Source organism: Mustela lutreola, chromosome 9, assembly GCF_030435805.1.
Source record: "Mustela lutreola isolate mMusLut2 chromosome 9, mMusLut2.pri, whole genome shotgun sequence".
Lineage (NCBI taxonomy): Eukaryota > Metazoa > Chordata > Mammalia > Carnivora > Mustelidae > Mustela > Mustela lutreola.
The window spans coordinates 60,627,906-60,654,026 of record NC_081298.1 but is presented as its reverse complement, the minus strand read 5'-3'; the positions used below and the strand labels follow the sequence as shown (position 1 = coordinate 60,654,026).

General features: G+C 40.2%; 1 long non-coding RNA gene across 1 annotated transcript in view; it reads right to left on the bottom strand.

Moving 5' to 3' along the window:
* Positions 1-26,121, bottom strand: part of LOC131808332 (uncharacterized) — a 49,689-nt gene that overhangs the window by 4,750 nt on the left and 18,818 nt on the right. The window contains exon 2 of the long non-coding RNA XR_009344782.1: positions 1,530-1,707. This is a non-coding gene — a long non-coding RNA (uncharacterized LOC131808332). The remainder of the gene's footprint in view (positions 1-1,529; positions 1,708-26,121) is intronic.

Here is a 26,121-nt window from a genome sequence, read left to right as displayed (position 1 = left end):
AGATTTCCTTCTTTTCCCTTTTAAAGTGCAAAGTCAGCTTACCACAAACCAAAAAAAAAAAAAAAAAAAAATCCCTAACATCCTTTTGGATGTCCCATCCACAACAACAACAAAAAAGAGGAGGGTAAGATTCTAAAGGATGTTCTATTTTGGGAAGGATTCATTGAATTTTTATGGGTAATGGAACTTAGAAACTAATATTTCTTGAGTGTCTCATGTGTGCCTGATACTCTAATTCTTCTCTTTTAATCTGCAGCAATATATTATGAGGTAAATGATATTACCCTCATTTTAAAGATGGAAAGTGGGCCTCATGGAGATCATACAGTAGGGTGCCTATTCCAAAACCCCACAACAGTTAAGTGCAGAGCTGGTCTGGAAACCAGATCTGCCCAAGCTCAACATCTATGTCTGTTCTCTACCTCACACTGACTCCCAGGTGCTTCTTGGTTTCCTGGGGGTATGGCCCCACCCAGTCCTTTCTCACTTCTCTGAGATGGTTTCCTCATCTGGAGACACCACAGAGACAGCAGGAACATCTGCTCCGCCCAGCATGCTGGGAGATGACAAAGATGGATGGCGTCCCGTTTGGGGAAGCGCTTCATGCACTCCACGCTGTGGAGACAGTATCTCATTAACCTTTCCTTTGATTTCAGGCATGCTCTGCAGCATCAGACTTCATTCACATCTCTGTAGCTTGGTCTTTTTGTGAAAATAAATCTAAATGGGGGTGATTGTTGATGTAATGGAAGTCAAAACGGTAGCTTAAAAATAAAATACAATATATAAAATAAGATAGGGGCACCTGGGTGGCTCAGTGGGTTAAAGCCTCTGCCTTCAGCTCAGGTCATGATCCCAGGGTTCTGGGATCAAGCCCCGCATTGGGCTCTCTGCTCAGCAGGGAGCCTGCTTCCCCTCCTCTCTCTCTACCTGCCTCTCTGCCCACTTGTGATCTCTCTCTGTCAAATAAATAAATAAAAATAAATAAAAAAACAAAGTAAGATAAAATATATAAAATAAAATAGAATAGAATAGAATATAAAATAAACATGGGACATTTTCTGACCCTGGAACATCAGTCCGTTTATCTATTTTGCACTCCTTCAACAGATCTTTACACATGCTGAGTTGAAGCTGGTGTTAAGCTTGTGTAAAATGAAGCGGCATCATGATGTCAGATTTCTAAGCACACTTTACCTTGCTTTCGTACTAAGGACAAAACTGAATATCTAGATATAACCCACCTATGGGGCCAAGCATGACCTGATGCCTGCTGGCCTCTCAAACCTCATGCTGACCAGCTCCCCACACACTTGCTGTTCTTCAGACCGACGGTCAGCAGGCTGAGCTGAGTCCCGCCTCCTGGGTCCCCCTTCTGCCAGTTGGCGACTCACCTGCTGACCTTTTCTCTTCATTCCTGACTCAGGGTAAACGTCCTCTCCTCCGAAAGACCTTCCATTGTCTCCAGATCCAAAATAGCCCAGCCCTGAGCTTCCCACCGCTTTTGGTTCCCTTCAGAGCAATCTTACCACGTGTGACCCTCTCTCTGTTTGGTCCCTCGCGTGCCATCCGTCCATCTCCCTTACTCAAGGGTAGCTCCATAATGTCAGAGGTCAGCTGAGTCTTGTTCCCCAGCTTTGTCTCCAGACCACAGGACAGGGGAACACAAAGGACGCAGGAAACCGTGTTGCCTTAAAGTGGCTTTACCTGATGTAAAATAACAAAAAGTCCCAGTCAGATACTTTGTTTCATGATGCACTGGCAGCTCTTGAACGGAAGGAGAAAAGTTCTCATTTTTCCTCCTGCACCAAGCTTGAGTTCTTTCCCCTGCAATGAACCCGTGCCTCCTCCCTGCCAGGTGGCGATGCTCACCTGATCTGGAAACAGGTGGCCTGGAAATGTCTTACCTGTTGGCTAGAGTCCCGCCTGCCAAGAAGGCACGGCTTCCCCTGTCATCTAAGTGTGACATGCCAATGAGCTCGGCGCCCTGCGGGGCCCAGGTGTGACTCTCAGGTACTTCCAGGGGTTCCTCTGTCTGAGTTGGCAGGGGCTCGGGTGACAGCCCAGGACCTCAGCTTCTACTGCCCTCATGAATCCCCAGCCATGCCACTGAGGGGAAGTGGAAGGCCGCCCTCAGCACACATATATTTCCCGTCTTAACCATTTTTTTTCTTCGTTCGACCATGTACAAGCTAGAGAATGAATACATGTTTGCTGGAACAAGTGAAGCAACACTTAAAAATGTGAGGAAAAGCGAGAATAATTCCTTCTCCCTGTCTCACCTCATTACCACTCTCTGGACATGACATGGGCAAGTGTGCATATTCCTATATTCAGGTATTTTATGTATATGTATATGTGTGTGTGTGTATATATATATATATATATATATATATATATATATAGTAATACATATCATGTTTAAAACCTATATTTATAATGACGTATTACATATCTTTATATACAGTTTTACATAACTGGAGTCATATTCATGCTGGGGCAACTTTAGTGCAGTATTTTATCTTTATTTAACTACCACTAATTTGTATATTTCAATTCCCTCTCCCAGGTGTGGTTACTCCTGGGCTTTCCAAGAAAGCACAGGTGTACTCTAGCCAGAAGACCACACGTGCGTGCAGTGGTATCTCCCTTTCTGGTCTTAAACACGCCTGCCTTGGCCACACTGGACTCCAGATAAGTCTTCAGAGAAGCAGGCGCTGCTAGTGTTTCTCTTTTCCATTGCTGTGTTAGGGACATCTGAGGAGATGCCTGTCTCCCACCCCCCAGGGAGACCACAGACCACCCCGGGGCACCATCTCTTTCATTTCCTACAGCTCCCCTGCCCATCTCGCTTCCTTCTGTGTCTAATTGGCTCCCGTTTGGAGCTGCCAGCCCCTGTACTATCTCTGACCTTGTCTATTTCCAGTGACCTTCTCAAAGTCACAAATCTTCAGGTCACATCCTCTTTCCCTTTCTTCACAGGTGGCTCTCCCCGCCCCTCCTCTGGCAAAGCTCACCCAGGTCTTTGCTTGGAAACCATTTACTCAGCCCATTTACTCTTGGGTGACCCTTCCTTCTGACCTTCAACCTGCAGGGTCACAAAGCTGATCAACATATTTGTATATGGCTTTGTATTCAAATAGATGGTGTTAACTAATTTTTTACAATAAAGGAACAGAGAGAAGGAGGTCTACTAGCCCCCAAAATACACGGGTCTTCAAAAATATTAACAGTCACCTTGCAAAGTAGACATTAAAATAGCCACACGAAAAAAATACTCAGTTTCACTACTGATAAAGGAAATGCAAAGTACAAGCACACTGCTACCTTCTCGCCTAGGAGTTAGCGAATATACAAAAGATTAATAAATACTGTTGGCAAGGCAGGAGAGTGGCAATGCACTACATTGTTTGTTGCAGGCCAGAGTTCATACTGGGGGCACCTCTCTGACCCTCAACTTGCCAACACATAGCAAATTAGAAAACCGTGGAACCATGCAATTCCTCCTGTCGGAATTTGTCCCAAGGAAATAAACAAAACTATGCAAAGAGTTTAAACTACAAGATTTTAATATGTGACTGATTAAGTTGAAGTCCAGTCATGCAATAAAATGCTCTGAAAAAAATTAAAGGTAATAAGGTGGAATAATATATAATCTCAATATATAGTATCATGCAAAGATTTTTATATAAGTAAAAAAAAAAAAAAAGATTACACAATAATATGTATTGTCTGAGTCCCGTATAGTTGAAAGATATGCATACAGATGGTAACTATCATGCACCCTAAAATGCCAGGAAAGGCTATCTCCAACTGATGACATTATGGGTGATATTTATTCTCTATTTTCTCATTTTTTTCCGGTAAGGGCATATAATTTTGCAAAGAGAAAAATAAGATGATAACATTTAAAATATTGCCTTTGTCTAAATGGAACCAGTTGCACAATTGAATATCCATCAGATATTTATTGAACTTCCAAACACAAAGCAATCTGCTGGGCAATAAGGATGTAATAGTTAAAGTTTTTTAAAAATTAAAAAAAAAAAAAAAGAGGTGGCCGCTGCCCTGAAGAAGGTATTCTTGGAAAATGGAAGAAAGCCAGTGGGGGCTGCTGGTTTCAACAGGGAATGCCACTAGGCACAGCTGGAGCTCATTAGGCATTATTCTTCCTTAAACCCAAGAAATGGCCTCGGAGGATATCAAGGCATCCGGTCATGCTTGGGTGAGGTTTGGCCTCAGACCTGGACCTACCTCTGAAAAGGTGGTTTCTGAGAGTGGAAAATGGAGAGGGAGTAAGAGTGAGAACCACCCTTGCTCTTCAAGCTCTTAGCTACGGTGTCTCCTGCCAGCCCAAGACTGGAGTGGCCTGGCTGTAGGAGAAATGGTCCCATGGGTTACATGACTACTGACATTATAGGGAAGGCTCAGAATGATCTGTCTTTCAAATAAGTGATGAGTGAAAGTTCAACAACCAACACCCCCCCACACCACCAAGTGTCCTTCTGAGTCTGCCCCATGGATAAACATCCAGCCTCCTACCCTTCCTATATGAAAGTCCCCCTTTCACTTGGCAGGACCGGAACGTCCTACACACACCAAATCTGTTTTCCCAGCCCAGAAGCCATCCCCAGGAAGTGCGACACCTCCACCATCTGCAAGCAGCCCTTGCCTTCTCTAGAGTACCATTTCGTTACCCCCTCGGGATCACTGTCATGCCCTGAGTTAACTCAAGGCATCTGCTTTGAGTTGGTTTTTTCCCACAAATGATGAAGAATTTGTGTTGATTCTTCCCCAGAAGACCCCTTGTAAGCAGTGTGCATTGGGAGGCCTGGCTGGGATTCAGACAGGGACCACGGTGAAGGGAACCAGCCCTCCCGAGGACTGAACCCGTGATCTCATTAGCACAGGGTTCTAATCAACGGAGCCACCAGGCACATACCTCATTTAGGGCAGTAATTTGCTAAATGTTAATTCTTAGATTAACTACAGATGAGTAGAGTTCCACGGGGGGAAAAATGTGAGAGAATTTGTTAATTCTTGAAAGGAAATTTGGGTCATCAGTAGATGGGTCCTTTGGTTAGTTTTAAGATAGAAGTCCAGCATCTGAAGATGATATTCATTGCGAACTATGCCACCATGATTTTTTTTTTTTTTTAATCAATATCTCAATCAGGAGAGCTTCAAGGAAAAAAGCAAATGGTGTCACTTCTGCACATGGGAAACATTACATAGACCCCTCCACAGTTTCTATTTCAAACTCTGGCACAAACTGTAGGTGAAACACACAGGAAAGTTTTCTGTATTTGAGGCAGAGATGGTCCTCCTAGAAGGGCTGGACCCCATTACCTTTGCCCCCCCCTTACGAACCCTAATTCTTGTGGAGAAAAGCCCCGTGGGGAAGGGAGCCCCCAACACACAGCCCTGACTCAGGGCGTGCTGTAATCCATTTGCCCTCTCATCCCCCAGCCGGGCCCCGAGGAGTGAGTTTTACAAATAGCAAATATGGTTTGGAACAAAGTTTTGACACTGACTCGGTATCCTGTGCTCATATTACATTTCTATGAATATTCCACCGACTTTTCAACTCTGAAGAACAAAGTTTCCGCTCTCAGGCTACATTTAGCATTCAGGCCGTTTCAACTTCAGTTGCTCCCACCCTGACAGCGATCTTTGAAACTGATATGGCCCTGAAAGAAGCCAGAATAACTTTTAAAAATTATTAATAATAATAGGCTGGGTTCCCAGTCTTTGTAATCTTGTGGAAGAACCTCTGTGAGAAAACACAGTGGGAACTGAGTTGAACGTGTGCCCACTCTAGCTTTTCCATGGAAAAGCCAGCCTGCAAATGCAGTTGTTTTGCAGGAGAATTGCTGTGAACTGGAAGAGGACGGGGATGTAGCCCTGCTTTTGCATTTATCAACTTTTGCCCCAAGAGCTTTACGACCATCTTGAAACACCTGGATCTCTCTGCCACTGTTAGAGAAGCCCCGCAACATCTGGGAGGGGGGACCCAAGAGGACGCCCACCAGGAGAACCCCAGCTCTGGCCCTTGCCGGCTAGGGGCTCATGGGAAAGTGAAGGATCCTCTCTGAGAGGTCAGTTTCCTCACCTATAAAATGAGGATAATTATAGTTACTGCAAAACAGTAACTGTCTCCACAAGAAATAATGGACATAAATTCCTTAGCCTATTTCCTGGAACATAGTAAGTACTGGTGGAAGCTTAACCATGGTAGCGACTATCTGCCTCTTGAGCAAACGTGACTGTCTGATGTGACAGGTGTGCATTCCAGATGTCCCTTTCCTTGTAAATCTGAAATAAAAAGTACAACAGTCGTCCATCCAGGAAGAAGACATCAATGATCAAACGGAACACAACCAGCCTAGAATAGTAGGTCCAGATCCAATAGCAATGAGGTAGCAGCCAGAAATGAAAAAACAGTTAGCCCTGATTCCTAAATAATGCCTTTAATTTTCTTTATACAGATTTATTTATTTGTTTGAGTGATAGAATGTGCACATGAGCAGGAGGGGCAGAGGAAGAAGAGAGAATCTTAAGCAGACTCCCTGCTGGGTGTGGGTCCCAGTGCAGGGCTCAATCTCACGACCCTGAGATCAAGACCCGAGCCGAAACCAAGAGTCGGATGCTTAACCGACTGCGCCAGCAAGGTGCCCGCCCCCTAAATGGTGTCTTTAAAAACGTTTTCTTTTGAAATCCATGACAAAAAAGACATAAGAACCTTTCCAAACTCACACAATCATGAAATCATAACTCTCTACAACACAGCAAAATTTTAGTCAACCTGAAAACAGCCAGGAATTTCAAATTCTGAATGTAAAATTAAAAAGAAAAACACCGATTCCAATAAAATCAAACCACACGTATTTTTACCCAAAAATACAATCTGAGACAACCCCATCTCATATACAAGGAACACTCTTTTAAGCACTTAGTAAGTTACAACTTTAAACTTCTCCTCAAGTTCAAGTTGACAGTTAAGAACAAAATAAATAGAAACTAAATGGCCAAATCGCATCGACCTTACAGTTGTGGGTTCCGTTTGCTACTTTAATCTCCAACTGGGAATATTAGTTCAATAAAATAAATATTTTTAATTTCCTCTATGCGTTTCCTCAAACCATGCCAATGCACTTATCTATGTATGGCTCACTTGAAAGATTTGTTAAGCAACCCCCCACTTCCTTAAAAGAGGATGTTTGATTTTCTTATGAAAATGAAGGAATGGACGTGAGTGCTCATTGTTTTAATGCACTGAGCCCTTAATCACTTCCAGCTCTGATTCATCAGAAAAGTAGTGCTCTTGAGGGATTTTTTTTTTTTTTTTGGTCACTAAATATTGTCTTTCATTTTGAGATATTTATTTCTTGCCAGAAAATGATACTGTATTTTTTCCCCTAATGATGAAGGATGAAAGATGGAGAGAATTCCATTTGGTGATTATTGGACCACGAAGAAGTAAACTGATTCAGAAAACAAATCCCCAAAAGAAAAATAAAATGTATTATGTGAGGTGGAAGCGTGGAATTCTTGGCAAATAATCAATTGCAGCCTGGATTGGTAATGTGATAACGTCCTTGTTTTGCTAATATTTGGAGCTAAGGGTAGGGGGGTTAGTAAAGCTCTAGGGTGTTAGCTTTGGGCCAGAATCTCTCTACCCTCCATCATTATCTCAGCCAGCAAGGGTATTTAAAGACACAAATGCCTGGGGCCTTGTAGAAGGTTGGTAACACTGCATAGGCCATGGGCAAGGATCCAAGATGCCATCCTTCCCCAGGTTAGCCCGAGAGGCTAAGACAGAATCCTGATCTCCACAGTTTAGGGGCCAATAAGAATCATCTCCAAAGAAAGCCCACTCTGAACACTCTCCCAGAGGCCTGGGGCATCACACCCAAATCAGAGCAGACAGGTGGACTCATGAAGTACAACATGCTGATTGCAATGATTCTGCCAAATCCCTCTGATTCACTGGGCAACTGTGCCACTTTGCTTCGGATGGTCCTTCTACCATCCCCATGCTTGTTTCTAAGCAGAGTTTGGCAGGAAAAAGAGCCCCGACTTTGGAAATCCTGCCCACATCTGTGCTCTTCAAAGGGCTATATAAAAATAAAGTAAGCGCTACCATAGTACACGAACGCACCACCCCTTCTGGGCCGTGAAGGTCATGGAGTATGGCATTTTTAAACACTATCTCTCTTTCAAGTTTAAAGGGGAAAGTAAAAGTACCCCAGGAAGAAAATCGAAAGGGAAAAATAAAAAGACAAACTGAAGAAGAAGAAAGACACGTTTAGTCCAAACCATGTTCCCAATCAAAGTTGTTCAGAGTTGCCAATCCTCTTCCGTGACCTTTTTTATTCCTGGATTATGAAATGTATAAGAAAAAAAAAACTTAATAGCTTAAAAAAATCTTACCTAATTTTATGGTCCTCCTGATTGTTCTGAAAAGAAACATTATTTGGGTCATACTGTCTTTGTTTATAACATTAGACGGGTGTAGTGGTTGTAGTGTGAAGGTGGGAAAGATGGGGGGGTGAGGAGGGTGGTGGGGATAATGATGGGGTTGGGGGGTGGGGACAGAGGTCCGTAGCGATGGTGGCAGAGGTTGTTCTGGTGATTACAGTAAAATCCCCCAATGTGAATTCAACACTTTCACTTCTATCTTAGAGACCCGAGAAGTCTACTCTATCTTCTCTGATCCTTAACTTCCTTATCCATCAAATGTTGATTAATTTGGTCATGAAGATGTTGTCCTTTGATTAAGACTTGAAAGTACTTTCAAAAGAAAGAAGTGAGTTTAAAGCACGGCTTAAGGGATGGATTTCTCTCTGTGGGTAAGTTTTTATTCTTCACTATTATTTTCATCATAATCATTGTCACTAAAAACATTTCAAAGTATCCATAGTCCTTGAAGCTGCTGTATTATAAGCTTCCAAGGAGGCGGAACATTCACTTCATGGGGACGACTGTGGAAATATGTGACAACACTTTTTTACCAATGCTCAGAAATGTCCAGGGTAGAGAAATTAGCACTGGTGGTGCTAATTACCATAAACAAAAGACAAATACCTTCCCTGCGTGCTGATGTCTAATGGCCGATGAGGTAGTCACCAGCAGGTTGTTAATTTCTCTTCTCCTCCTAGACTTGGCGTAGGATTGAATGTGCCTTCCACTGCTTTGAAGTGGAGCACGGTCATGAGACTTTTTGACCAATGAAATGTGAGAAGTGGCAGGTGTCACCTCTGGGCAGACGCCTTAGCCAGGGCAAGCCTCGCCATGTCTCCTTCCTCCCGCTATGGTGAGTGTGGAAGCAGGTACAGAGAAAAGCTTCCATCATTCTGAGTCCCTAACTATCTATAGCTGATGGGCACCCCTTCTGCCTCTCAGTGGACGTGAAATGGGATCAAGAAATAAACTTTTGGGGTGGGGGAGGGGGAAATAGGAGACTGGGATTAAGGAGTGCACTTGTCGTGATGAGCACTGGGCATTGGATGAAAGGGTTGAATCACTCTATCTCACATCTGAAGCTAATAAAACACTGTCTACTAACTATACTGGAATTCAAATTTTAGAAACCATACTGGAACAAAAGTTAAAATAAATAAGTAAAATAGCAAAAACACAGAGCCAACAACAACAACAACAGAAAAAAAGAAAGAAACTTTTGTAATCTTAAGCCGCTGAGGTTTTGATGCCTACTTTCTCCCATAATGTAACTTTCTCTATCCTAACAGGCATTGATGGCAAATAGACAAAACTAGGGAGTTTAAAGTTACTGAGGGTCACATCAGAAAGAAAGAATCTAGATCTTTCTGAGAATAAAACAAACCTGCCAGGCTTTCTGTTAGCAAATCACTAACTCTGAGACATTCGATCATTCCCTAGCGAAGGTCCATCTGAGACAAAAAGTGCCTAGGAAAAAGACATGACATGAGCCGTACACAACTGCAAGACTAATGTCTAGCCCACCCAGACTGCAAGACACTTCAGAGCTCTCCTCAGGCTGATTTCTATTTCAAACAATACACCACCTTCTTACCACCATCCAAGCAGATCTGCAAATCCTGACCACTTTCAGAGCTGTTCACTTAAAGAAGACACTGCTCTAGATATAAGCCTGCTTCGGGATCTCTTCTTTTCCGGAAACCAAATCTCACAAAATTAGTACATTTACACATTCAAAGTGAGGTGGCAAATGTGAAAAATCCATCTGTGCCCACCCTCCCCTCCACCCCACAAGCTCCACCACCGCCGAAAACTGTAGCTATGCATGAAAAATCTAACACATGCAAAGTATAGAGGCTCTTTGAAAAGTTGGCCCAGTGTGTCTTACATGTGAGTTGCAGTCTTACAGAGTCTTGCCAACAACAACAAAGAGGAAAAGAAAAGGAAAGGTTTTCTTTTCTCTGAACCTGGGAATGAAACATAAAACTCCTCTTTTCTACGAGGCTGAATGGCTCCAATTTTCCACACTCAGGATGATCTCGTACTACCCATTACCTTCACAATATCCACGTGGCTTTTTAGTAGGCATTTCTTCCCTCCCAAATTAATGACATGACAGTGGTGGCCCAAAGAGAGGTCTCAGTTCCCCACTGAGGGGCCAGGGATCTTCATCAGACTTCAGGGTCATTGTCAAGATAAAATGAAACACACACACTGAGAGCACTGTGGTAATGGCATTATTTCTACCACCTCTGCCTTCTGCTGTGCCACCGTGTCTACTGTGCCTAATGGTACTGCTTTAAGTTTTCTGAGGTCTCAACCACAGGCGCATATACAAGGAATGAAACCTTATTGGAAATGCACCAGGTACAAAATGTACGCAAAAAACCCTTATCTCCAAGAATGAAGACAGGTGCAGAGAATCCAATGGCTTACCCAGGGTGACACACGCAGTATAATCGGAGGACCCCTCTCCAAACCCTTGTCTGTCCGTTGACTCAGCATGAACACTCTGCCTCCCATCTAAAGGTGTTCTTGTTATCAGCCAGGTCTGCTCCCAAAAGGATGGTTGGGGAGGTACCCTGTATTTAGCTGATGAGAAGAATGTACTACAATGTCCATGTTTACTGTGTACCTAAAACTAATACAACACTATGTTAGCGAACTGTAACTAAAATAAAAACTTTTTAAAAGAAAGAATGATCTGCAAAAATAATAATAAAATAAAATGCCACATTAAGTTGGTGAGGCAGAACTCCCAACCTCAAGTTTCTTAGACATAACCAAAGCTGGCCAAACAAAGAAGGGTCCGAAAACACAAGTAAAGACAGAGCTGGCATCCCTTAGGAAGCCAGAGGGCAAGCCTGAGCAGCTGTGGGTAAGAAATTCGGGAGAAAGGCCATGGAGAAATCCAGTACCGCATGAAACATCCGTTGTCCATCAACATATATTGGTTTGAAATTTCCAGTAGCTTGGGAAATTGCCCCACAGAAAGAAGACAACATGACTATGTCCATAAAAGAAAAAGGGACAGGGATGGATAAGGATACTATAAATAGGACTCCTGGGTGGCTCAATCTTTAGCATCTGCCTTTGGCTCAGGTCATGATCCTAGGGTCCTGGGATAGAGCCCCGCGTCGGGCTCCCTGCTGTGGGAAGCCTGCTTCCCCCTCTTCTACTCCCCGTTTGTGTTCCCTCTCTCGATGTCTCTCTGTCAAATAAATAAATAAAATCTTTTAAAAAATGGATGTTATGGATAAAGGAGAGTCAATAGATGCATAAAAGAAAAATGAAAGAGAAACTCGATGGTGAAGCAAAAAAAAAAAAAAAATCCTAGCAGTATCACTGGGAAAGAAGTGAACCACAGAGGAAAGCAAAAAGAAAAAAACAAAGTGGGAATGGAAGGTTAATTTTAAACTTTAAGAGGAGGGGGGAAAGGCAAAGGGGAAGAAAATCCAATGAACAAAACGAAGACTACAGAAACTCGGGAGTTTGAAAGGTTCCAAATTACTTCTGCGAAAGCTAAGTACATACTGTCTCTTTAGAAAACAAGTTGAAATAGGTATCAGAGGCACTAGAAAAGTCATGAAGGGGCCAAATCATCTGACTCAGGTTAAGAATGCTGATATATCCATTAGCTATTTAAAAAGGCATAACCAAAATAAGAGAAAGGAAGACCTTTTAATAGTCTAAACATACGCAGGCTTTTAAAAAATATTTTTGTTGTAATGCTCCAGATTTTTATTCAAATATTTTTCTTCACTTATTTTCCTACTTTACATACCCAAAAAGTTACACATTAATCTCAAATAATTACAAAATACGTTTGTCATCTCTTTCTTCGCTTCCTTGGAAATGGCAGCACAAGAAATTTCTCATTTTGGAGGATATGTCCATATTCCTTTATAGCATTCTTTGATTTTGATCTATCTACTTTAATCTTCCAATCTGTTTTTTAAAATTTAGCCCACTTAATTTGTTTACTGCATTAACTGTTTCACCAACTTAACTGGAATTTGTAGCTCAATTATCATTCATTTCAGTCCAAACCGGCCAGCCATTTAAGGATATAGATTCATGATGTACTTTCTTCTATTTTAATGAATTTTCACTGTTTCCTCGCAAAATGGCTTTTTAAAAAATTCTGGATCTATCATATGAACATTCAATATTATATAGTGAATGTTCACCCATAAATTCCCAACACTGCAGGGATAATTTAATAACCCATGCCACTTTATTTGGATAATTTAGTAGTGTATGACTTTTCTTATGGAGAATTATACCTCAAAAATGCACATTTCCTGATTTCTTTTAGAAATCTTCTCCATCAGAAAAATCTTCCTGGTTCATAATAGAAGAAAAAAGGGAATTTCAGACACTGTATAGTATTCTTAGAACAAATAGTAAAAAAGAAAATGTTTCTACATTTTAAATGATAATGCTTCCCAACTTAGAACATAAAGATAGTTTACAAAACTGTCCCACCTCATTTTTGCAATGTCATGATCATGGTTTCTATATAACATCTCTAGAAGAATTATTCCCGTTTCCAGTTTCAGTGCTTTCACTGGGAGTGATAGAACGTCTATTAGTGTTTTGTTTTGTTTTGTTTTGTTTTCATCCAGATGCCTGTTTCATATTTACTTAGCAAAACTATCCTGGCAAAGCCAATAGCTTTCAGAGAAAAGCCAGTGACCCTGTTCAGACAAGGAACTTAGGGTGCAGATTGGCTTGAGTTAAGACAACAACCAAAGAGCTTTACCAGCTTTAGAGGAGCTGCTGCTCCTGCTGTACCAAGATAGAGAATGGTCCCTAGCCCCACTCATTACTGAATACAACCTTCAACCTGTCCAACCAAGAAACCTAACCAGAGCCAAAAGGAAGCTGCAGAGCCCACTCAAAAGCCCAACCTAGAGCAGCACTTTAGCTGAAGGCACAGTCCTGCCTTCCCCTCCAGGCAGAGCAAAACTAGTAGCCAGACCTTCCCAGGGAATTCAGGGCACACTCTAACATCTTTTGGGCACCCAAATAATGAATTATATAGGCTCCAGGGTCAGTCCTGCTTCCCTGCCAGTGCAGGGATGGTAATTCATAGCTTAATATAATGTCTAGTCTTGACCATCTAGCAAGGCTGACCAGAGAACCCCAACAACCATGAAGCCCATCCTACAGCCTCACTTGAGTAGGAAACTGAGCTAGCCATACTAGCCAACTGTTCTTAGCCAGTGGCATACATCCCCATCCACTTCCTAAGAGCTTAGACAGTTGCCTCACCTAAAAATAGACCATAACAGCAGGCTCCACCTTCCCAAGGACATTACCAGTAAACCTGCCTAGAAACCCAAACTGAGGTGACTGGTGAAGAACTGTCTCTGCCCAAAGAAAGCTATACGTCTGGAATAAGAGCACAATCACTCAATGTGAACATCCCAAAAGAAGGAATCAAGGATCATGAAGAATCAAGCCAATAGCCCCACTAAAGAAAACTAATAAAGTGCCAATAATGGACCCCCCCCAAAAAAAAAAACAGAGATCTGTGAACTGGCAGACAAAGAATTCAGAATAATCCTCTTAAGGAAGTTTAGTGAACTACAAGAAACCACAGACAGACAACTAAACAAAATAAGGGACACAAATCATGAACAAAATAAATAGTTCAACAGGAAACAGCAACTAACAAAAAAAAGAGAGAGAGACTCTAGAATTGAAAAAATAATAACTGAACTAAAGAATTTAATAGTTTCAAAAGCAGACTCGACCTTGCAGAAGAATCAGTGATCTGGAGTGTAAGACATTGGATACTAACCATTTGAGGAGCAAAAAGATAAAAGAATACAAAAGACTAAAGAAAACCTACAAGAATTATGGGACGCAATGAAATCAGGTCATAATCTCAAGGTTGTGAGATCAAGTCCTACATAGGGCTCCATGCTAGACATGGAGTCTGCTTAAGATTCTCTACCTTGGATTTATTTGGAGGGAGGAGCAAGATGGCAGGGGAGTAGGAGACTGAAATAGCAGGTCCCAGGAGTTCAACTAGATAGTTATCAAACCATTCTGAATACCTACAAACTCAAGAGGAGATGGAACAGAAGAACAGCAATTCTAGGAACAGAAAATCAACCACTTTCTGGAAGGTAGAACGTGTAGAGAAGTGAATATGACAGGATATATGGGACCATAGACCGCGAGGCAGGGGGCTCCCAGCAAGTGGTAGAGCAGTGACACCCCAAATCGGAACTTTTAGAAGTCTACTCTGCGGGGAGATGTCCCTCCAGAGGCTAAGCGGGAGGTGGAGCCCTTGTGAGGACAGTGTGGTCTCAGGACCCGCAGGCACAGAAAGACCTGGGATGTCTGAGTGTGGCAAAACCCCCAGGTATCAGAGCAGGGAAGCCAGCTGCAGAGAGGGAGCCAAGGAGTGGGCTCGCAGGACAGGGTTACCTTAAACCATGATTCAAGGTGCAGTCAGGCCCCTGCTCTTTGAGCAGGGACCCATAAGTGGCAGATCCTGGGAGACTCGAGGAGTGGTGCTGCAGTGTGCTTCCGGAACCAGCTGGATTTGGAGACTCCAAACGGGGCCATGTGCCAAGATAGAAAACACTCAATCACAGGCCACGTGAGCACAGAGTGCGGCTGGAGACCAAGGAGATGGGAGGGATTGACTGCTTTCTCTGAGGGAGCACTGAGGAGTGGGGCCCCGAACTCTAAGCTCCTCTGGGGCGAAGACAAGAAGGCCACCATCTTCATTCCCAACCTCCAAAGCTGTAAAGAAAATGATCAGGGAACAAAAGCTCCAAGCATGAGCCCAAGCAGATGACTTAGCCTGGCCCCAGGCAAGGGCGGTTCAATTCTGCCACCGGCAAAGACATTTGAGAAACACTGCAACAGGCCCCTCCTCCAGATCAGCAAGAATATTCAGCCAAGACCAAGTGTACCCATCAATGAGAACCATGGAACTCTAGAACTGAGGGAATGCTGTACATAGAATTCATGGCTTTTTCCCCATGATTCTTTAGTTTTTCAAAGTTAAACTTGTTTTTTTTTTAATATTTTATTTATTTATTTGACAGAGAGAGATCACAGAGAGAGAGGAAGGGAAGCAGGCCCCCTGCTGAGCAGAGAGCCCAATGTAGGACTCGATCCCAGGACCCTGAGATCATGACCTGAGCCGAAGGCAGCGGCTTAACCCACTGAGCCACCCAGGCGCCCCTCAAAGTTAAACTTTTTAATTTTATTTTCCTTACTCTATTTTAAAATTTTTTCTTCTCCTATTTTAACATTTTAAATTATTTTATCAATACCTTTTTATTTTTTTTAATATTTTATTTATTTATTTGACAGACAGAGATCACAAGTAGGCAGAGAGGCAGGCAGAGAGAGAAAGGAGGAGGAAGGCTCCCTGCTGAGCCGAGAGCCCGATGTGGGGCTCGATCCCAGGACCCTGAGATCATGACCTGAGCTGAAGGCAGAGGCTTTAACCCACTGAGCCACCCAGGCGCCCCATCAATACCTTTTTAAAAATAATTTTTAATTTTCATTGTTATGCTCATCTTTTATCCCTTCATTGTATTTAACCTTATATTTTGTATACATACAGTTTTTTCTTTTTCCTTTAAAATTTTGGGATATAATTTCTTCTAATAGATCAAAATATACCCTAAATCTAGCACATGGCTTTGCTCTAGTCTCCAGCCTGATCACATTCTTTCCTCTTTTTTTTTCTTTTTTCAGCCAACTTCTTATCTTACAAATTCTTTTTTAGAATCTTTTTAAATTTTCATCTTTACAGTTATATTCCATCCCTTCATCATGTTTACCCTTATTTTTGTGTATATATATAAGTTTTTCTTTCTTTAAAAATTTTGGAAGGTTGTTTCTTCTAACAGACCAAAATATACCCCAAATCAAGTGTGTGGCTCTGTTCTATTCACCAGTTTCAGGTCTCTTCTGATTTGGTTAATGTATATTTTTCTGGGGTCGTTGCTACCCTTTTAGTATTTTGTTCTCTCATTCATCTATTCTTATCTGGATAAAATGACAAGGCAGAAAAACTCACCTTAAAAAAAAAAAAAAAAGAACAAGAGGCAATACGAAAGGCTAGGGACCCAATCAATGTGGTCATTAGTAAGATGTCAGAACCAGAGTTCAGAATGACGATTATCAAGATGCTAGCTGGGCCTGAAAAAAAGCATGGAAAATACTAGAGAATCCCTTTCTGGAGAAATAAAATCCCTTTTTGGAGAAATAAAATAACTAAAATCTAACCAAGTTGAAATCAAAAAAGCTATTAATGAGGTGCAATCAAAAATGGAGGCTCTTACTGCTAGGACAAATGAGGCAGAAGAGAGAATTAGTGATATAGAAGACCAAATGATGGAGAATAAAGAATCTGAGCAAAAGAGAGACAAACAACTACTGGACCATGAGGGGAGAATTCCAGAGATAAGAGATATCATAAGACAAACAATATTAGAATAATTGGGATCCCAGAAGAAGAAGAGAGAGGGGCAGAAGGTATATTGGAGCAAATTATAGTACAGAAATTTCCCTAATTGGGCAAAGGGAACAATCATCAAAATCCAAGAGGCAAAGAAAAACCCCTTCGAAATCAATAAAAAAGCTCCAAAATCAATAAAAATAGGTCCATGACCCATCATTAAGAGTAAAACTTACAAGTCTTAGTGACAGAGAGAAAATCCTGAAAGCAGCCAGGGAAAAGATGCCTGTAACATACAACAGAAGAAATATTAGATTGGCAGCAGACCTATCCACAGAGACCTGGCAGGCCAGCAAAGACTGGCATGATATATTCAGAGCACTAAATGAGAAAAATATGCAGCCTGGAATACTATATCCAGGTAGGCTGTCATTGAAAATAGAAGGAGAGATAAAACGCTTCCAGGACAAACAAAAATTAATGGAATTTGCAAACACCAAACCAGCCCTATAGGAAATGTTGAAAGGGGTCCTCTAAGCAAACAGAGAGCTTAAAAGTAACAGACCAGAAAGGAACAGAGATACTGTACCGTAACAGTCACCTTACAGGCAATACAATGACACTAAATTCATATCTTTCAATAGTTACCTTGAATGTAAATGGGCTAAATGCCCCCAATGTAAAAGACACAGGGTATCAGAATGGATAAAAAAACAAGACCCATAAACATGCTGTGTACAAGAAACTCATTTTTGACCCAAAGACACCTCAGATTTAAAGTGAGGAGGTGGCAAACAATTTACTGTGCTAATGGACATCTAAAGAAAGCTGGGGTGGCAATCCTTATATCAGAAAAATTAGATTTTTTAAGCCAAAGACTATAATGAGAGATAAGGAAAGACACTATATCATACTTAAAGTCTGTCCAACAAGAAGATCTAACAATTTTAAATATCTATGTCCCTAAGATGGGACCAGCCAATTATATAAACCAATTAATAACAAAATCAAAGAAACACATCAAGATTCTCTTTCTCCCTCACCCTCATCTTTCCTCCCTAAAAAAAAAAAAAAAAAAAAAAAGAAAGAAAGAAAGAAAGAGAAAAAGAAAACCCTGCAGGTTGAAAGTAAAAAAAAAAAAAAAAGTAGTAAAAGTCACCATAACTACAATAATCTGTTATTAGTTATACAATATGAAAAAAAACACATAAATTTTGACAGCAATAACCTAAAATGTGAGGGAGAAGAAAAAATAAAACTGTAAAGCTTACTAACTGCATTAAAGTTAAGTTGTTATGGGTTTTTTTTAAAGATTTATTTATTTATTTTAGAGAGAGAGAGAGCATGAGAGCCTCCTCTCTCAGAAGGAGAGGGAGATAGAAAATCTCAAAGAAACTCTGCACTAAGCATGGAGCCTGACACGGGGCTCAATCTCATGATCTCAGGACCAGAGCTGAAACCAAGAGTTGGACACTTAACCAAATGAGCCACCCAGGTGCTCCTAAATTGTTATGAGTTTAAAATAAGGGGTTAGAAGTTTAAGGTATTACATGTAAGTATCATGTAACCACTAGAAAAAATCCTATGATAACTATACAAAAGAACACAATAAAGAAGTCAAAACATGATACCAAAAGGTGTCAAAACAAATAAGACAGCAGGATAAGAAACAGGGAAAAACAGATCAACAAAACATCCAGAGAATAATTAATAAAATGACAATAGTAAGTCTCTACCTATCAATACAGTTGACCCTTGACCAACATAGGTTTGAACAGCAAAGCTCCACTTATACACAATTTTTTTTCAATAAATACAGTACAGTACTGTAAATGTATTTTCTCTTCCTTATGATTTTCTTAATATTGCTTTCTTTTCTCTACCTTACTTTATGGTAGGAATGCACTACGTAATACACACACATATGAAGTATGTGTTAATCAACTCTTTATCAGGAAAGCTTCTGGGGAATAGTAGGCTATTAGTAGATAAAGTTTGGGAGTTTCTCTTTTCTTTAAAGATTTATTTATTTTGACAGAGAGAGAGAGAGAGCACAAGCAGGGGGACCGGAGAGAAGGAAAAACAGACTCCTTGCTGAGAGCCCATTGTAGGCCTTGATCTCAGGATCCTGAGATCATGACCTAAGCCAAAGGCAGACACTTTGAGCCACCCAAATGCCCCAAGTTTGGAAATTTCAAAAGTTATTCTCTGATTTTTGACTGTGTAGGAGGTCAAGGTCCCTAACCCCTGCATTGTTCAAACATCAGCTGTAGTTACTTTAAATACAAATAGATGAAATTAAAAGGCATAGAATGGCTTAAAGGATAAAAAGAAACAAGATCCAACAATATGCTGCCTATAAGAGATTCACTTTGGCCTTAAACTAGAAGAAGATTGAAGGGATAGGGAAAAACATTTCAAATAATGTCACCAAAAAAAATGGGGTAGAATATACCTTATGGAAGATAGAATATACCTTAAACTACAAATGGCAGAAAGAGACAAAGAAGGTTATTACATAATAATAAAGGGGTCAATACATCAAGAAGATAAAAAATTATAAATATTTATGCACTCAACATGGAAGCACCTAAATATATAAAGCAAAAACTAACAGAATTCAAAGTAGAAATAAACAGTAATACAATAATAGTTGGAGACTTTAATATCCCACTTTCAACCACAGATAGATCATCAAAACAGAGAATCAATAAGGAAACAGAGGATTGGAGTAACACTATAGACCAAATGGACCTAATGCACATATACAGAACATTCTATCCAACAACAACACAGTACACATTCTTCTCAACCTCATATGGAACATTTTCTAGGAAAGACCATGTTTTAGGCCACAAAACAAATCTTAGCAAATGCAATAAGATAGAAATCAAATGAAATATCTCTTCTGACCACAATGGCATAAAACTAGAAACCAAGAACAAGAGGAGAATTAGAAAATTCATGAACATAAGGACACTAAACGACACTCACCTAATCAGGCAACAGATCAAAAAAGACCTAAGAGTGAAATAAAAAAAGTTTCTTGAGGCAAATGGAAATGAAAGCACCATGTATCAGGACTTGTGGGATGCAGCAAAAGCAGTTTTATGAAGAAAGTTCATAGCAATCAACACCCACATTAAGAAATAAGAAAGATCCCAAATGAATAACTAAACTCTATACCTTAAGGAACTAGAAAAAGAAAAGCAAACTGAGCACAAAGTTATCAAAAGAGAGGAAATCATAAAGATTATGGCAGAAAGAAATAGAGAACAGAAAAACAATAGAAAAAATTAGGCAAACTAAGGCTCTGTTCTTTGAAAAGATAAAGTAAATTGGCGAGTCCTTAGCTAGACTAACCAAGAAGAGAGAAAAGACCCAAATCAACAAAATCATAAATGATAAATGAGACATTACAAATGATAGCACAGAAATTCAAAGGATCATAAGAGGCTGCTAATGAACAACTGTATGCCAACAAACTAAACAACCTGGAAGAAATAGAAGAAGTCTTAGAAATATACAACTTCCCAAGACTGAATCAGGAGAAATAAGAAATCTGAATAGACCAATCACAAAAATCAATTTTTGAGACACCAGTATTTCTCAGGCTTTTATTAAAAAAAAAAAAAAAATCAAAAAGGAGGGAACACTCCCAAACTCATTTTACGAGGACAGTGTGATCCCAAAACCAGAAAAAGATACTACTACAGAAGAAAATTGCAGGCCAGTATCCTTGATGGATGCAAAATTCTCAGTAAACTACTAGGAAACAGAATTCAACAGCACCTCCACCATGATCAAGTAGGCTTTATCTCTAGGATACAAGAATAATTCAACATATACAAATCAATTAACGCAATCCATCATATCAATAAAATGAAAGAAAATAAACATATGATCATCTAGATGCAAAAAAGAGCATTTGACAAAATTCAACATCCATTCATGATAAAAACTCTTAACAAATTAGGTATAAAAGAAACATCTATCAATATACTAAAGGTCATATATGACAAGCCCACAGCTAACATCATCCTCATTTGTAAAATATTGAAAGCTTTTCCTCTAAGATGAGAAATGTATAAGAGTGCCTACTCCCTCTTCTCCTGTTCAAGTTAGAGCACTTAGGCAAGAAAAAGAAATAAAAGATATCAGAATTGGAAAGAAGAAGCAAAACTGTCTGTATTTACAGATGACATAATTTTATATACAGAAAATCCTAAAGAGTCAATGAAAAAATTGTTAGATCATTAGATCTAATCAATGAATTCAGTAAAGTTGCAGGAGATAAAATTAACATACAAAAACCTGTAACATTTCTATTCAGTGACAACGAATTTCTGAAAGAAAAATAAAGAAATCAATCCTATTTACAATATCATTGAAAACATTAAATGCTTTGGAGTAAGTTTAACAGAGGAGGTGAAATATCTCTAGTCTGAAAACTAGTAGACATTGATGAAAGAAATCAAAGACACAAATAAATAAAAAGGTATCTTGTGTTCATGGATTAGAAGAATTAATATTGTTAAAAGGTCAGTACTACCAAAAGCTAGCTATAGATACAATGCAATCCCTACCAAGATTCCCATGGCATTTTTTACAGAAGTAGAAAAAATGCTCCTAAAATTTATATGGAACCATGAAAAGATCCCAGATAACAAAAAAACAAAAAATAAAACAAAACAAAACAAAAAATCTGGGAAAGAAGGAGGCATAATACTCCCTAATTTCAAGCTATATTATAAACTATAGTCATCAAAACAGTATGGTACTGTCATAAAAAGAAACAAATAGACCAATAGAACACAATCAAGAGCCCAGAAATAAACCCATGCAGATACAGTCAACTAAAATTTGACAAGAGAGCCGGGAATAATCAATGGGGGGGAGGGGGACAGTCTCTTTGATAAATGGTGCCAGAGAAAGTAGATATTCACAAGTAATGAAACTGGACCCACATTTTATGCCACCCACGAAAATTTACTCGAAATGAGTTAAAAACATAAATGTAAGACCTGAAACCATGAAATTCCTAAAAGAAAACAACACTCCTTGTCATGGGTCATGGTAATGATTTTTGGTATATGACACCAAAAGCACAAGCAACAAGATCAAAAATAAACACGTGGGACTACATGAAACTAAAAAGCTTTTGGACAGCAAAAGAAACTAACAAAGTGAAAAGATAACCTGCAGAATGGGAAAAATATTGATAAACCATATATCTGATAAAGGGTAACAGCCACACTATATAAAGGATTCATACAACTCCGTAACAAAAAACAAACAAACAAACAGACAAAAAAACAATTTTTAAATAGGCAGAGGACCTGAATAGACATTTCTCCAAAGAAGATACATAAAAGGCCAACAAGTACATTAAAAACGCTCAATATCACTCGTCATTAGGGAAATGCAAATCAAAAGCACAAGGAGGTATCACCTCAAGCTCAATAGAACGACCATTATCTAAATGACAAAAGATAACATTATGATATGATAAAGTTAGCACTGATGTGGAAAAAAGGGAACCCCTGTGCACTGCTGTTACGATTGTAAATTGGTACAGCCACTATGGAAAACAGTATGGAACACCCTCAAAAAATTAAAAATAGAGCTGTCCTATGATCCAGCAATTCTTTGTCTGAGAATATATCCAAAGGAAACAAAAACACTAACCCCAAAATATATCTGCACCCCCAGCCATGTTCATAGCGCCGTCATTTACAAAAGTCAAGACCTGTGCCGATCAACGGATGAATGCATAAAGAAATTCTGGGAAATATACACAATGGAATATTATTCCGCCGTAAAAGAAATTGAGGAAATCCCACCACTTGTGACCAAATGGATGGACCCTGAGGGCATTCAACTAAGCAAAGGAGGTCAGACAAAGACAAATACTCTGTAATCTCCCTTCCATGTGGAATCTAAAAGGAAGAATAAAAAGCCCTCATAAGAGAAGGATGAGGTGGTGCAAAGGCATAAACTTCCAGTTATAAAATAAATAAATACTAGGGACATAATGTACAATGAGAGGACTACAGCTAACACAGCTATATGACGTATAAGAAAGTTAAGAGAGTAAATCCTGAGCGTTCTCAGCGCAAAGAGAAAAAAAAAACATTGTTTTTTCCTTTTTTCGTCTTTCTTCTCTTTTCATTGTGTCTGTATGAGAAGGGAGATGTTGGCTGAAGCTATTATGCATTTTACAGTACATGTAAATCAAATTCTCATGCTGTGTGCCTTACACTTAGACAGGGACTCGTGTCAATGATTTTTCCATAAAACCGGGGAGGGGAGGGTGAGAAAAAAACCACCCCACCCATGATTCACTTAAGTCATGAATGAAATGAATAGAAAAGTTCAAGAGACATAAGAAAACATTCTCTAGGTGGACTGCAATCTAAGAAACCCGAGTTGAAGGATTTCAGTTCTCACCTCTGCAAAGCAGAACCTCTCCAAGATGGAATTACCTCCCCCCGAATAATACTATCCAACTGAAAAAAGTATATATCATGATAAACCAATGGTGTTTCTGAATCAAAATAATGTATGTTGATTACAGGAGAAATACCAGGACCTCAGGGAAGGGACTTAAAAAGTCCGTGGCGAAAAAGGGCCAGATATCTTTTGTCGTTTGTTTCTCTGTTGCTTTCCATTGCATGGGATGTCTTATGACCTTCTGCTGCAAGCAACACTGAGTCACTCTGACGGGAAGGTTACTTTTGACCCGGAAGGTGGCTTTTCCTAAGGTGCTTTGGACACACTTCATTTCTTTTCCCAAGGTCCTTATGACACTGAAGTAAAATACTATTTACCCTGTGTTTGTGCACAGGAAATCAATAGATGTGTTATTGACTGGATGAGTTTCAGTTAAACCTAAACCAGCTCACGTTATCAATGGCATGTCACTCAGTTTTATTGTGGTCACTTTACTGATATTCTCAAAGAGGTTCCCGAGAGAGTATTCCTAGGTAGAGTGTCTTTTACCAAACCACAGTCTTGCTGCACCCGGGCTGGAGACAGGGCTCGGAAAAAACCGAGAGGACAGAACACAGAGCTCTCGATCAGGACAACTTTGGCCTTTCAGATCTCTTCCAGGGGAGACACAATGGCGTCAGTAGCAAGCATCAGTCTTTTATTTCCCTTCCTTCCAAAGATGAAAATGCAACATCATTAGCCGAATTTACTCTGACCTCCCTCCCACCTCCTGGGGTTCCCTGGTACTCAGGTTGATTCATCACATCTTTGCACCATGGTAAATAACCATAAAAGGCAGAACAATCCCTTCACTGTTTAAGGAAACAGGATGCAGGATGTATTTCTGGTTTTGACAACACTTGGGAACATTAGAGTTATGGTCCTTTAGAAGAAAAAAACCATATTTTTATTCCCTTCCCCATTGAAATTTGGTCTGTGATATTTCAAGCCTTAATCATGTCCTTTTTTTTTTTTTTTTTTTTTTTTGTCATTTCAATTGGTCGTGAAAAGTTCTGTCAACCCTTCGAAATACGAATTAATAATAAATAAATCCCCGGTTTCCTCCTGTCATCAGGATACATCATAACGCATTTGCACTAAATCGGACTTCGTATGAAGTTCATGACTGCAGCCATCTCGGTTCTACAGGACACTTTCAAGCCATCCTCCCCCAAAAAATAATCTCCGTGGGGCTTTGAACTCAGAAAAAGTTATCGCTTCTTGTTAAAGGAAAGAGTTTTACTAGATCTGCAACAGAGAAAAATATCTGAGGAAAGAGAGAAGGCTAAAAGGTGGCAGTCAGTGCTTGCCTCCGAGGTTGGAATCTGGTTTGTGGTGTTCCTGTGGACTTAGCCCGCACACACAGCTGCCACACTGACATGATTGATCTCAAGGGCTCCAAAAAATAATAATGCGGGACAATCTGCCCAATCAATACCTCTCAAATTAAGAAAATTTGCACAATAGATCACATCAGCTTTGGAGGTTTGGCCTTTGAAACACCATAATAACAAACTGTGAAGTGAGAAATTTAGAAAGCCTTCCAGATGTTAGGGATGCACCAAGTCAAACATACAAAAACATAGAGTTGCCGTCCAGCCTGAGGCCGGCAGTGCCCACCACACTATTCCACTTAGGAAAGGTGAGTCTCTCCTAGCTGGCCATGTCACCCGGGCCTGCTAAGCTGCTCCCCTCCCAAGTGCTACAACAGCAGATTCCCTGCTACTCCCCTTGCCCACTCCAAGAATCCTCTCTGACCTCTGGGGTTGAAATATCAAGCTGAACCTTTTGGAATTTATCATCAGCCTGGCATCTGTGCTCAGCAGCAGAGCCTCTGAATTCAAAACAGGACTGTTTCCTGGCTCAGAACTTCAGCTCCAAATTCCTTAGGCTCAAAATTGATGGGAAAACAGATCTTCAGCATTCTTCTGATTTAGAAATCATTCAAACTGACAACAGATAAGAAATTGACAAGGAGATAAGAAATCCTTAATTTACATAGCTGTCTCTTTTTTCCATCTACATAGTAAAGAACAGAGTGTCCTTAACCTTGGTTTTCTCACTTGTCTCCGTTTAAAGCACAGCCCATAACATTAATTAAAGTGTGTGTGAGCTGGAGGGTACAAGTTATATTTCATATGCTGTACCACATGGCATTCTAGAAAAGCTGTACAATTTAGGTGTTCTTTTTTCCCAAATTGGTATGTATACAGTCCTGTATACTGCTCAGTGTAACCCACCTTTACTCCACTCTGAAACTCCACAGTAACAATCAGAAACAAACGCATGGGGTAGAACAAATTCTGACGACATTAGAGCTTAAGTGTTTAGGGGGATGGAGGGAAGTCTCCCACTTAAACCTACAGAATGTGGTGCTGAAAATGGCATATGGCATCTGAGATTACCTAGTGCAACACTTATATTTTTCAGATAAAACCTGCAGAAGACAGGGGCTACAGAAGGTAGATTAAACGACTAGTGAGAGGTAACCCCAAGTATTCCCCAGGATTTCAAATCTTTCAAATCTTTCCAACTGCTCCAGGATCACAAACCTCTTTAAGATACAATTGTGAGTTATGCTTTCACCAGGGAAAAAATATATGTACATGCAGATGGACACACACAAATGTTTGCATATAAATCCAGGAGGTTCAGAGAGCCCTGAAGCTTATCTCTGGGTGTTGAACCCCACATTAAGAATTCCTGCACCTGAAGAAGCAACTTTT